Here is a 12,801-nt window from a genome sequence, read left to right as displayed (position 1 = left end):
ATACATTCACCCTAGTTAATGGATCTGGTATTGACTTCTAACTCACACGAAGTTAAAATGATCAAGACATATAAATATTTTGAATCATCAGGACACCGAGGCAGCCACAACAACACAAATAGTTATTCCCCAGAAGTTATTCTTTCCAAAGTATTTAAAATGATGGGACAAGTATGTCTTAAGTGAAGAGAAATATTTTGAAAGGAATTAGTGTGGCTAAATCTTTTATCATAGTGTATTTTTAAAATTTAAGCTTATACTATATTTTACCATCATGCCTCATACTCTTTCATAGTATGGTACTTAAAAAATAAGCAACTAACAAGAATCAGTGTTAATTCATTTGGCAGAGACTGGTATGAAGTCTAATTTCCTTTCTCTTCAATAAAGTAAAGGAATGTGAGTCCTTAGTGTGTGCATTTCCCAGGGGAAGGTTTCTTTTGTTCAGTTACATTTATGAGATTCACGCTTGGTTTTGCATTTATCAATACTACATTCCTTTTTATTGCTTGTTACGGCTCATAACTAGATGTCATCCCAAAGCTTTCTATGCTCATTGGGAGGGATTTTTGGAGCTGGCTGGATTTAGATCCATGACACTGGGCTTAAGGGGGTGTGGTACTAGTTTAGTCCATGATCAGGATTAGCATAGTTCTGGGTATAGCAAAATGAATTCAGTGAAGACTGAAGCCTGCCCTGGGAGTGGGTGGCACCATCTATAGGTCTCGTAGCCTGGATGGAGGGTAAAGGGAAGGTCAGAGGCAGCTGCTCTTCATGCTGCCCACTGTGCCACCTCTCCCTGCAGCCAGCAGATCCCAGGCTTGGCCTCTAGGAACTGTGAGCTGAGACAAACTTTCCTCCTTTAACTTTGTGTGCTGAGCATTCTATCTCCACAGCAAGAAAAGTGATTAGCACATTACTTAATAAGATTCCAGCATGAATGCACCACAGTTTATCTACCTCAAAGTGAAAGAGAATGCCTATTGCTGTGCTCTTACTGGACACAGGACGGCTCCCCCGACTCCATGTTCTTGACTGTCTGTGTGGTGTTAGTAGTTTTTAAAAACATTTTAACCATTTGTGTGTGTGCTTGTGAGTTAGGATAGATACTCATTTGAAAACATGTTGATCAAACATCATTGACAGAGAGGTATAGAATAAGCAAGGGAATTACAGTTGCTTCAAATTACATCCTAGGAATGACAACCATTTTATCATTTCAAATTTTTAGTCTGCCTAAGCATGCATTTGGTCAAGCTAACTCAGTATCAGCTTTGTTTTATGTAATATGGTCTAATAACATTCACTTCACAAGGCTGTTTTAAAAATTAATTTAAAATAATTTTAAGGGACTTTGCAAAATTCTCATCATGTATTAAACCCTCAACAAGTTTAAAGTAAAATTATTACCACTGCTGCTCATGCCCTGTGGGTAGCAGATGTCCAGAGAGAGAGTTCAGGGCCAGTCGCACACAGCAACATCCTTCGTAAGTATGTGAGGTCCAAATTCAATCTAAAGGGAAAAAGGAAATACAGCACATAAAGGAGATGTTTTCAGTGCATAACCAGGAAGATTCAGAAAATGGGAGGACCAGTGAAGAGTTTTATAAACTCCAAATAAGGCAGCAACAGAGCAGAAACCTATAAACCTTACCCAAACTTGAAAATTATTAAAAAAATAAATGTAGACGTCTCTGCTGTAGCGGACTCGGAAGGCCCCTGTGCTCTCAATGAGGTCCTGTGAGGCGGCAGAGCCCTGAAGAGGTGGGGACCTGCAGGAGGCGCTTAGTTACACAACCATTTTCTCTTCGTTCACTGAAAAAGCAAGATGAGTGCTATTACTGCCTGAATATTATTTCATGACTGTATCTTATGATCTGAGTAACTACTATGAGGATAACAATGTGCAGTGTGTTCTTATTCCTCCCCTATTGTGATTTGAAACTGTTTTGCTTTATTACTATTTTTATGCTCCTCTTTAAAATAATAAAACAAAACAAAACCTTTCTATTTATCAACAATCTCTACTATTTCTTCTACTGATGGAAAATTGGCTCAACACAAAATTGATAACTGTGTAAAATAATCTAGCTGCTAAAATTAAGTTAATTAACCTGTTCTATAATACCTATATATTTCAGACATGGGATGAGGATGAACAGTATAAAGGTTTCTTTTGGTCTGATAAGCAGGTCCGGTACGCAGCAGTGCAGTACCCACCTCCCCACCCCCACCCCCGACCCTGCCCAGGCCCGCGGTGGCTCTGCAGAGCTGCGGTGCAGTCCGCGGGGACAGGGGGTGAGGATGGCCCTGAGGCCCCACAGGAACTCAGATGGGGCCACCTCCACTGGACGCCCCCAGACCTGCGCTCTTCCGGCCCGCAGAAGCCCCCAGACGCCAGCCAGAGCAGGGCCTCGGAGGTCCGAGGGGCACGTAGCCCCCAGCCGCCTCCCGCCCTCGGGTCCTGCACTGCAGCCCTGGCCACGACGACAGCTCCTCCAGGCCGCCGTGCACACTGCTCTGCATCAGCGCGGGGTGGCACAGGCGCTGACAGGCCGGCTGGCCCAAAGGCCACCTAGGACACCATTCTGGGAGGGAAACAGCCCTGCTGGTATAGTGGTATCATGCAAGATTCGCGTTCTGGGAGGGAGCATAAGCTGGAGGGTGGGCAGCTCCAGGGGGAACGGCTGGCCCAGCCAGGAGTGCTAGGCCCAAGCAGGGCCCACAGGTGTGATAAAATGGAAAAATAGCAAGGATTTTACTCCAAAAATGACTCCTTTGACATGGCAGGCTAGACTTGCAGAAAAAAAAAAAAAAAATCAAGTGCGATGCCCACCATCTTTAGGATGGGGCTAGTTGTTTGGGACTAAGACACAAAACAGCGGTGGAACTCTTGTCTTCACTGAGGGGTTTCCATTGTCACCCTAACATAGCGACTAGGCATGAGATAGCCACAGGAGAAAATCATGGCAAAAATGTGGGCTGGACAAAGAGCCCCCAGAGGGTCGGGCTCACCAGGAGAAAGACTGGACCCTTCCCTTCACTGTAAGGACTCAGGCTCAGTGTGTATGGACTGGAGGATGAGTGGCCCTGACACATTGGTGTTCAGTCCAGTGGACTCTGAGTCCCCTGCCTATATCAAGTAGAGAGACCGGTGTTCAGACTGGCTCCCCAACCTCCCACATGAGCAAGGGCATGCCTTGGGTTAGAAGTCTTGCCATGGTCTGGGGTGCACAGACAGAGGGGCCTCTGGTGCGTGTGTGCATGTGCTGTGTGCATGGATCATTTCACAAGAGCACAGGCTCCACACTAGGCAAAAACATCTAGCTTACTGGTTACAAGACAGAGATTCTGGAAAGAAGCCAGCCATTAAAAAATACATGGGAAGTTTTTGATTCATTGTCTTTTCTTTTACTTTGGTATTTTGGGTTTTTTTCTCCCACTGTTTAATTCTTCTTCATTTTTCTTTCTGTTTCTCCCTGCTTTTTTTTGTTTTATTCTGTTGTTTTACCTCACTCTATTAATTTTTAATTGCTCCTGAACAGAATCCTTTGTCTTACTCTTTTTTCCTCTTTTTTCATTATCTACTGCTTACCTTTTCAATTTTTAGTTGTCATGCTTCTATTTTGTATATCTTCTGTCTTTTCCAGTATAAATCATTAAGCTTTATTAAAATGTTGGTTAACTCTGTGCTGTAACTGTTGAGTTCCCTTTGTTCTTCTTTTTAGTAGTGCATGTTTCCAGCACATGTCATTTATAATCACCTTGTGGGAGTGGATATGCCTGAGGAGGAGCTAGCTGCTTTGTTTTTCTGCTTTTGCTGTTGTTTTTTAGCTCTGGGGATTGAACCCAGGGGCTCATGCACTCGGGACAAGCTCTCTACTCACTGACTTGTGTTGCTAGCCCCTGACTACCTTTTTGTTGTTAGTGGAGGTACTATGGCATCTAGTAGATATTTACTAAATATTGGTCAATATTTTGCTGTCAATGTTTTTACTATAATTAAGCATCTCGTCTATTGTTAAGGGTGGTACATTATTGGTTCTTACGGTTTGTTGAGATCCCCTTTGCCTTTGATAACATGATTACTGTCCATGACGCCATCACTATTGCTAGGTGGCACAGTTGTTGCCTTGAATTTGTGGTCCCTGTGAGTTAAGTTGCAGATTGTCTTTATGTCATTAACAATATCGAATTCCATTATCAGAGAAGGGTGCTCTAGAACAAATATACTGCACACTCCACTCTCAAGTTAGTGGAGATTGTTGGAGTTTGGGACAGAGGCAGAGGCATATAGCTTGCTGTACCCACATGCATCACTAAAAAGCAGACAGTGAATGAAGAGGGATGCACACAAGCAACATGTGATCTCCACCATAATTAACCTGCAAACCTTACAAGAGGAATAATGGAAGATACCAAAACTCACAATGACCCCCAATCAGATCCATGGGACAAAAAATGGAAAAGAAAACAAAGCCACTCAGCTAAATTATTTGAAATAAAATTAATAGATAGATAGATAGATAGATAGATAGATAGATAGATAGATATATAGATAGATAGATTGGTAAGATCCTTGGCAAACTTAAGGAAGTTATAATTAAAGAGAAATGGACTAATAAAAGGATCAGTGACTTTATACAAGACACTAATTAAGAGATAGCTGAGATAAACAAATTTATACAAAACGTAAATGACAAGTTTAGCAAAGAAATAGAGTCCATGGAAAGGTACAGAGCAGAAATACTGAAGGTTAAACATTCTCTTGAAAATACAGGTATCTCACATGGCCATCATGGAGGCAGTGTCAGAGCTGGAGGAAGGAGCTGGTGTTCAACTACCTAGACACCTTAAACCAAAAGACATGCAATATTGATATAACTCCTGCTTGCTGACACGAAGAAGACTATCAGAAGATTAACAGGAATTAGTTAATATTAGCAGATATCACAACTTGCATAAAAATCCTGTGGTTTTTTTTTTTTTTTTTTTTTTCTGTATTTCAGGAAACAGTCTACAGGGTGTTCAGGATCTCACTACTAGATCGAGTAGTGATCTGCCTGTTTACAGTCTCCCAAGAGCTAGAATTACAGGCGTGTACCACCACGCCCAGTCTCAATTGCCATCTCAGCGAGCCCTGGAGTTGGGGCTGGCATTGCAGGCCTGGGGATTGAACCCCCAACCTCTGTCTGCTTGTAGGCACTTTAATCTGCTGAGCTATTTGGCTGGCCCTTAAAAATCGTGTTAACAAACTTTGTAGTAGAAAATTTTCCAAATTGGAGAACAGAGTATAACAAATAAGTAGATGAACCATATAAAATCCTAAACAGCACTGATCTGAAAAGAATTACTCAATAAGATGTGATAGTCCAGAAACCCAACACAAAGAATCTTAAAAACTATTAGAGAAATGCAACTAACCAGTTAAAAGATCCAAAGCCAGGCCAGAGAGATGGCTCAGTAGAATAAGCACTTTCCTGGCAAGCACAGAGGCCTGAGTTCAATCCCTGGTTCCTCAAAAAAAAAAAAAAAAATTCAAAGCCAATAGAATTATAGAAGACATTTCTGCACAAACTATAAAGGCTGTAAACTTGAAGTGAAGTGTTTCAACCCTAAAAGAAAACACCTTCCAAAGCACACTGACGTATCTATAAAACTATCTTTCAACCCTAATGGAAATCTAAAGTGTACCCATAACAAAAGCCAATTTAAGACATTCCTGACCCCTAAACCAGCATTTAAAAATTGTCAGCTATCCTAGAAAGAGAAAAAGATATCAACAATGTCAAAGATTTAATAGACTAAATATATCAGATAGGGTGAAAAGTTAAACAAAAGGGAAAAAAGTAATCAGTATCAGAAAAACATAATGAAATAGAGGAATAAGCCAATGCTTTTCAATAATTACTCTCCTGTGAATCGTCTCACTTCCTCAATCAAAAGACACAGATTGGCAGATCAGGTCATAAAAACAAAATGCAATCATATGCTGTACACAAGAAACACATTTAATCTGAAAAGAAATTCATAACCTAAAACTCCAAGGATGTAAAACAATTTTCCATGCAATGGGAACCTCAAAAAAAGCAATCCCACTTTTAGGCAAAGTATCTTTGAAGCCAAAACTAATCACAAGAAGCAAAAATGTGCACTATATTTAAGATAATGTTTCAAGCGGAAGAAGCAGCCATTATAAAAATAAATGAGCCAAATGCCAGCACATCCAACTTTATGAAACAAAACTGCTGGACATAAAAGATAAGATAAACGTCCATGCAGTTATAGTAGGGAACATCAATACCTCAGTGTCATAAATGGGCAGATCAGATAAGTAAACAAAGAAATACCATCTTTGAACCAATCTTTGACACAAATGGATTTCATAGGGCAACTACATAGTGTTGTGTTCAACAATACACACAGGCTTCTCAGAAGTTTGTGAAACTTTCTCTAAAATAGACATACATATTATCCAATAAAGTATGTCTAAGTAAATGGAAAAGGATCAAATTTATATTCTCTATAAAATCAGATATAGAATGCAAACAGAAATCAATGGGAAAACAGAAGTCAAAAATCATGCATGCATATAGAAATTACATAATTTATTCTTGAATAATCAATGGTCACAGACAAAAGTAAGGAAAAAATGATTTTTAGAGTCAAATGATAATGCCAGTGCAACATATAAAGATCTATGGGACAAAATAAAAGCAGTCCTTCCTAAGAAGGAAATGTATAGCTGTGAATGTCCACATCAGCTAAAACAAAGTGAGTCCAAATAAATGACCAAAGGGCCCTCCTCAAGTTCCAAAAGAACAAAACAACAATCCAATTTAAAAGCCAGTACAAGGAAGAAAATTAAAGCAGAACTTAATGAAGTTGAGACTAAAAATAATACTGAGAATCAATGACTCAAAGAGTGGTTCTCTGAAAAAATAAACAAAATAGACAACCATAGTAAATCTCATCAACCACCATTGCTGAATTCCTATCATTTTTGTTTAGTGAAATTCTGTATTGTTTCTAATTTTTAACTTTTTATTCCCTTTAAAAGTAAAAATGAAAAAAAGTAAAAATGAATGAATAAATAAAACTCTAAGCTAAAAATGAAAATACCTAAATCAATGCCAATAAATATGGAAAAACGAAAATCTCAATGAACACCAGTGAAATCCAGAAGATATTTGTAACTATTTAAAAAAACTCTGTACCAATAAATTGCAGAGTCCTGAAGAAATAGATAGATTATTAGATATATATGAATCAACAAACCTAATCCATGGTGATGTAAAATCCTGAGCATTCCAGCAACATCCAGTGAAACTGAAGCAGAAGCAAAAATCTAATGGACCTGATGCATTGACCCCTGAATTCTGCCAGAACTTTAGGGAAGAAAAATGCCAATGCCCTTCAAATCCTTTAATAAAATTGGAAGGGAAGGAATAGTCACAACATTATTCCAGGAAGATAACATTACACTGACTGAAAAGCAACCTAAAAAGAAACCGATAGGTAAATATCTTCAGTGTCCACATTTGCGCAAATCTCCAACATCATGACTAAGAAGGCTTCAACCCAGTAATACAAAATGGTATGGGCTGGTGAGATGGCTCAGTGGTCTAAAGCACCTACTTAGAACAAGGTTAGCAAAGCACAAGGACCGTGGTTCAATCCCCCAGCACCACATGCCAGCCAGCCCCGCCCCCTGGTGAGCTGAGCTGGCCACACACACACACAAATAAATAAATAAAATTAAAAAAAAATGGTACAACACACATAAATCAGTAAATTTAATACATCACATGTTCCAAAATGAGGACAAAAATTACAATATATTTCAATAGATGCAAAAACAGCCTTTGATAAAACTCTCATCTCTACTGAAAATCACCCTGAAGAAAACAGGCATAGAAGAACCTTATCTCAATCCAATAAGAGATTTTTATGACAAACTTGTTGCCAACATTATATAATTGAGGAAAAACTGAAAACATTCCCCTAAAACCGTAAACAATAAAAGAATGCCAATTATCACCAATCCTTTTCAATCCATGTTTAGAATATTAGAGCAATTTGGCATGAAAAAAATTTTAAAGATAGGAATGGAAGATGTCTCATCATTGTTATTTGTAGACAACATGGTCCTCTTTGTAGAATACCCAAAAGATTCCACCAAAAGGCTCTTAAAATTAATAATAAGACTCAACTGTGTATCAACAGTTGAGTCTTACAAAGTCAACACAAAAAAATCAATAGTATTCCTTTGCAACTGTAATGAACTCACGGAAAAAGAACTTAGGGGAAAGTACCATTTGCAACAGAACCAAGAAAATTAAATACTTAGGAATTATCTTAGCCAAGAAAGTGCAATGCCTGTAAAATGAAACTTTAGTACTCTGAAAACTGAGATGAAAGAAAACATCAGAAAATGGAAAGACGTCTCTTGTTCCTGGATAACCAGAGCCAAGCAGCCATGTTTCCGAACTTATATAGAGATATGCAGTCCCAATCAAAATTCACATAGCATTCCTCACAGAACTAGAGACAACAACCCTAAAATCTGTATGCAGTAGAAGACAGCCATGATAGCAAAAGCAGTCCTGGGAAATGGGAGCTAAGCAGGCAGCGCAACTTTAACTTCAAGTAATATCACAAAGCTAATATAATAAAAATAGCGTGGTACTGGCACAAAAAGTAACATATGGGTCAACTGAACAGAACAGAGGTAGAAACAGAAATTATCCAGGGCACATTTAGCTCTTGTCAGTGATATTGGTCTAAATCACATCCTAGAGGAAAGATAGCATGCTAGGCAAACTGATTGTGCATATGCAGCAGCTAAATCAATACCCATGTCTCTTTCCACATACTAAACTGAAATTGAAAAGGATTAAAATGGATCAAAGCTCTCAATATGAAAACAGGAAAAAAATTAATCTTTTTGAGGATAAAATAAGTAAATTCATGAAGTCATAGGTATCAGTGAAGATTTTTTTTTTTTTTTTTCTGGTGGTACTGGGGATTGAACTCAGGACCTTGTACTTGCCAGGAAAACACTTATCCCACTGAGCTATCTCCCCAGCCCTAACAAAGGCTGTCTTAATAGAAGCACAACTGCACATAAAATAATATCAAGGATCAATAAATGTGATCATATCAAATTAAAAAGCTTCTTCAAGGTAAAGAAAAAACCAACATGATAATGAGACAATGTAGTGAATAGGAGCTTGAGCATTGCATAATTTCAAGTTATAAAGAAGGAGAAAAATAAGGACTGAACTATTGCAAGTGAACAAATAGGCCTTTTAAGGGTAGGAGATGGAGAGACATGGTGGGAGAGAGGGAGGGACGGAGAAACCAAGAGTAAAGGTGTTATGTCCATGTGCCAACTCCTCACAGGTAGGTGAGCATTCTATACTACAACATGAACTAATAAATAAGAAAGAGAAAAAAGAAAAATAATTTTTGTATGCTATACATCAGAAAACCAATGTTTAGAATGTATGAAAAAATTTTAGAAATGGAACCTTCCCTCAAATTACAGACTTTATTAAAAAATGGGCACCTGAAATTAACAGATACTTCATGGAAGAAGAAGTGCAAATGGCCAATAAACACAAGAAAAGAAACCTCATCTCTGGTCATTGGAAAAACAAGTTAAAACAGCACTGAGATTCCAGAAAAAATTACTTCGAATATGAAATCAAAGCAATTCGGGGGAGCCCTGCAGCAAAAGGAACTACCCTGCTGGGGGATTGTAAAATAGTTTAACCTTCGTGGAAACCTACATGGAGAGGCCTCAAAAAGCTAAAGCTAGACATTCCATTTGACTGAGATCTTTCCTTTTTTCTTTCTTTCTTTTTTTTTTTGTTTGTTTGTTTGACAGAACCGGGGATCTTGCACTTGCCAGGGAAGTGCTTGTTCTACAGAGCCCTCTCCCTGGCCCAAGATATTTCAAGGTTTCTTCTTCAAGGAGTGAAAGACATTATATTACGCAGATACGTGCACGCATGTGCTCAAAGAAGCACCGTTTATACCAACTACTAGAAAAGACCTGAATGCCCATCCAGAGATAAGTGGATAAAGAAAATCTGGCATGTATACAAAACAGAATCCTATTCTGCTATCAAAAGCTAAACTTGAGCCATTTCTAGGTAAATGGATGAACCTTCGGACCATAATATTAAATGAAATGAGTCAGACACATAAAGTTAAATATCAAATACTTTCTCTTTTATGGGGTACCCAAAATATAAAAGTAAAATAAAAGGTTGATTGTAAGAAACAGGGAGACAGATCTTTTGCAAAAGAAAAGGAAACAAAGAGGTACACGGAGGAGAAAAAGAAGGTTAAACAAAGAATTAAGATGTGTTTTGTACGTGTGCCAACGAAATATATACCAAGAGGAATAAAAACATTATGTACTGCAAACATGTACTAATAAAAATATAAAGATGATAAAATACGACACAATAAGAAAAAAGACAGTAGAATAGTTCAAACATGCATTTACTGATTTATTCAACAGTGATTTTGGTAATTATATATAACATATAATTAAAAAGTAATTTTCTGGAATAGAAAATATATAAAATGCATGACTGGAGCCAAAGCTGGCGCACTTAATGGTTTCAGGTGAAGGTCCAGGAGCCCAAGTCCCACATCTAAATGGCCTTAGAATGCCATGCAGGTTTCTTTCACGGCACGCGCCAGTCCCGCGCTCCAAGCACCTTCCCACTGCCCGGAGTCCCGAGGACGGACACTCTGCTCCGTCCTTGCCGGTCTCTGCGGTCGCCTGGGTGAAGTGTGCGCACCCAGGAGATGAGTGGGAAGCGGGCGGAGCGGGCCATAGTGAAGGCCGCAGGCGCGGGTCCCCCGCTGGAAATGATCGCGGAGGACGCAGGCGGCGGGGTGCACGGTCAGAGGCTGCTTTCTCCTGCGGCTGTGTCCTTGTGAGTTAGCTCCGGAAGGCCTCCAAAGCTGAGTTCCTAAGAGGAGTCTGTTCAGAGTGAAGATTCAGATAAGATGGTGCTGCTTCATGGTGGAGTCTTGATTTGTGCCTCGAATTTTCAGGGTTGAATAGAGTGTTTAAAAAAAAAAAAAAAAAAAAAAACTCACTGAGAACATCAATAGTGCCTTTTGCAGGAAGGCCAACATTTATGACTAACTTGGCACATAAAGTGATATTAGATTTTGCTGGGGTATGAATCATTCATTTTGTTTTTCTAGAATGTCAGTTTCTGCTTTTTTTTTTTTTTTTTTGAAAACCATATGCCATTATCAAAAGAATCATCCTTCAAATTTAAGGCTTTTTAAGTGTTTAGTATAATTTTGAAAACTTTTTAAAGACTTAAAACTATATTATTCATCTCAATTATTTAAAATAATTTTTTATGAAAAGAAATAGAGATTAAATACAGCTCACCAAGATTCTGATGAACATAGACAGGTGTGAATCTTTCTTTACTTTCATTCACGATGTTCTGCAGAGAAGATTGGCAAAGACTGGTGATCCAAAGCTAGAAAGAACCCTCTGCTTTTCACTTTAACTGTAATTCCCATATTTTATCTATTTTTATTTTCCAATGTTAGATTTTTGAAATGTTGTATAAATGATTTTTCTATACATTGGAAGGGACAGATTAGGTTTCTGTGCTGTAATTTCATATTACCTGTAGGTGACTTGCATTTCAGTTTTATACAAATGAAATTTCTTTTTTGTCATTGATTTTCCTTTGGTTCCTATTTGTGTTTTTCCTTTAGAACTTTTTGAGTCTCTTCTTCCTTAAATATTTTATTTTCAAGTAAGTTCCTTATGGACAAATTTATCAAATAATAGAAAATCCCAATGCCTAATTTTCACACTGAGAGTAAGAATACAAACCTCTAAAAGAAATAATTTTGTAAATTCATTATGAATTACTTAAAAAATACAACAAAAGCAGTTCATTATACAATCTTAAGGTCCTGATTTTGTTTAATCAGTGACAATTATTGTTTTGCTTGAAAAATTGGCTTAAAAGTGACTTTTAAATCCTGCAAAAATTGATAGAAACAAATTCATTTTAACTTAAAAAATAAAAATGTGTAAAAATGTACAGGAGATATAGCAAAACATTATCTCGTGACAAAATTAGAGATTATTTCATTAAAATGGAACAAGACCATGTCCTGTGAGTATTTCAAGAGCAAGAGGAATCCAGAGTCCAGACTGTCTAGCTAGCGGCAGATGGGAAGTATACACCCACTTCAGCTGGGGCACAACTTTTCTGCACTGTGCGTTTTGCAAAATATAAGCCTTAACTCACTAATGCAGAGGCCTTTCCTAGGAGCACTTATTATGCATTTCAAGTTAGGAGACAATGTTGGCTGTGCTATTCAGGGGGCTTTATGGTGTTAAGTTTGACGAAAAGTCTGATTCTAAATTCCAGAGTAGCTAAAAGATCATTATAACTCAAAGATAGGGTAGCAGATGTCCCAAGCTTGTTGAGAACGTTCTAGTTCATGCCTTGTTCTGAGCACAATTGCTAACAGTTCCATGTTAACACCAACTGTGCCCCAGAGGAGTGACAAATTCATGGCCACTTCGCTTCCATGTCACCCACTGAGTTCTCATTAAGCTAGAACCTTTCTATCTTACACAGCTTAGAGCCCAGTGATCAAAGAGTGTTCCTTCAACCAGCAAAACGGACCCACTGTGGTGACTTGGTGGATCTGCAGGCCCCATGTGAGGCTTAGTCAGGCATAATGTGCATTTTAACCTAATGTAAAGATGTGCCTGTAATCAAAGTTATC

The sequence above is a fragment of the Octodon degus genome, unplaced genomic scaffold (assembly GCF_000260255.1).
Source record: "Octodon degus isolate 3935 unplaced genomic scaffold, OctDeg1.0 scaffold00038, whole genome shotgun sequence".
NCBI classification, from domain to species: domain Eukaryota; kingdom Metazoa; phylum Chordata; class Mammalia; order Rodentia; family Octodontidae; genus Octodon; species Octodon degus.
The sequence above is the reverse complement of the archived record's forward strand: the minus strand, read 5'-3'. Positions refer to the sequence as shown.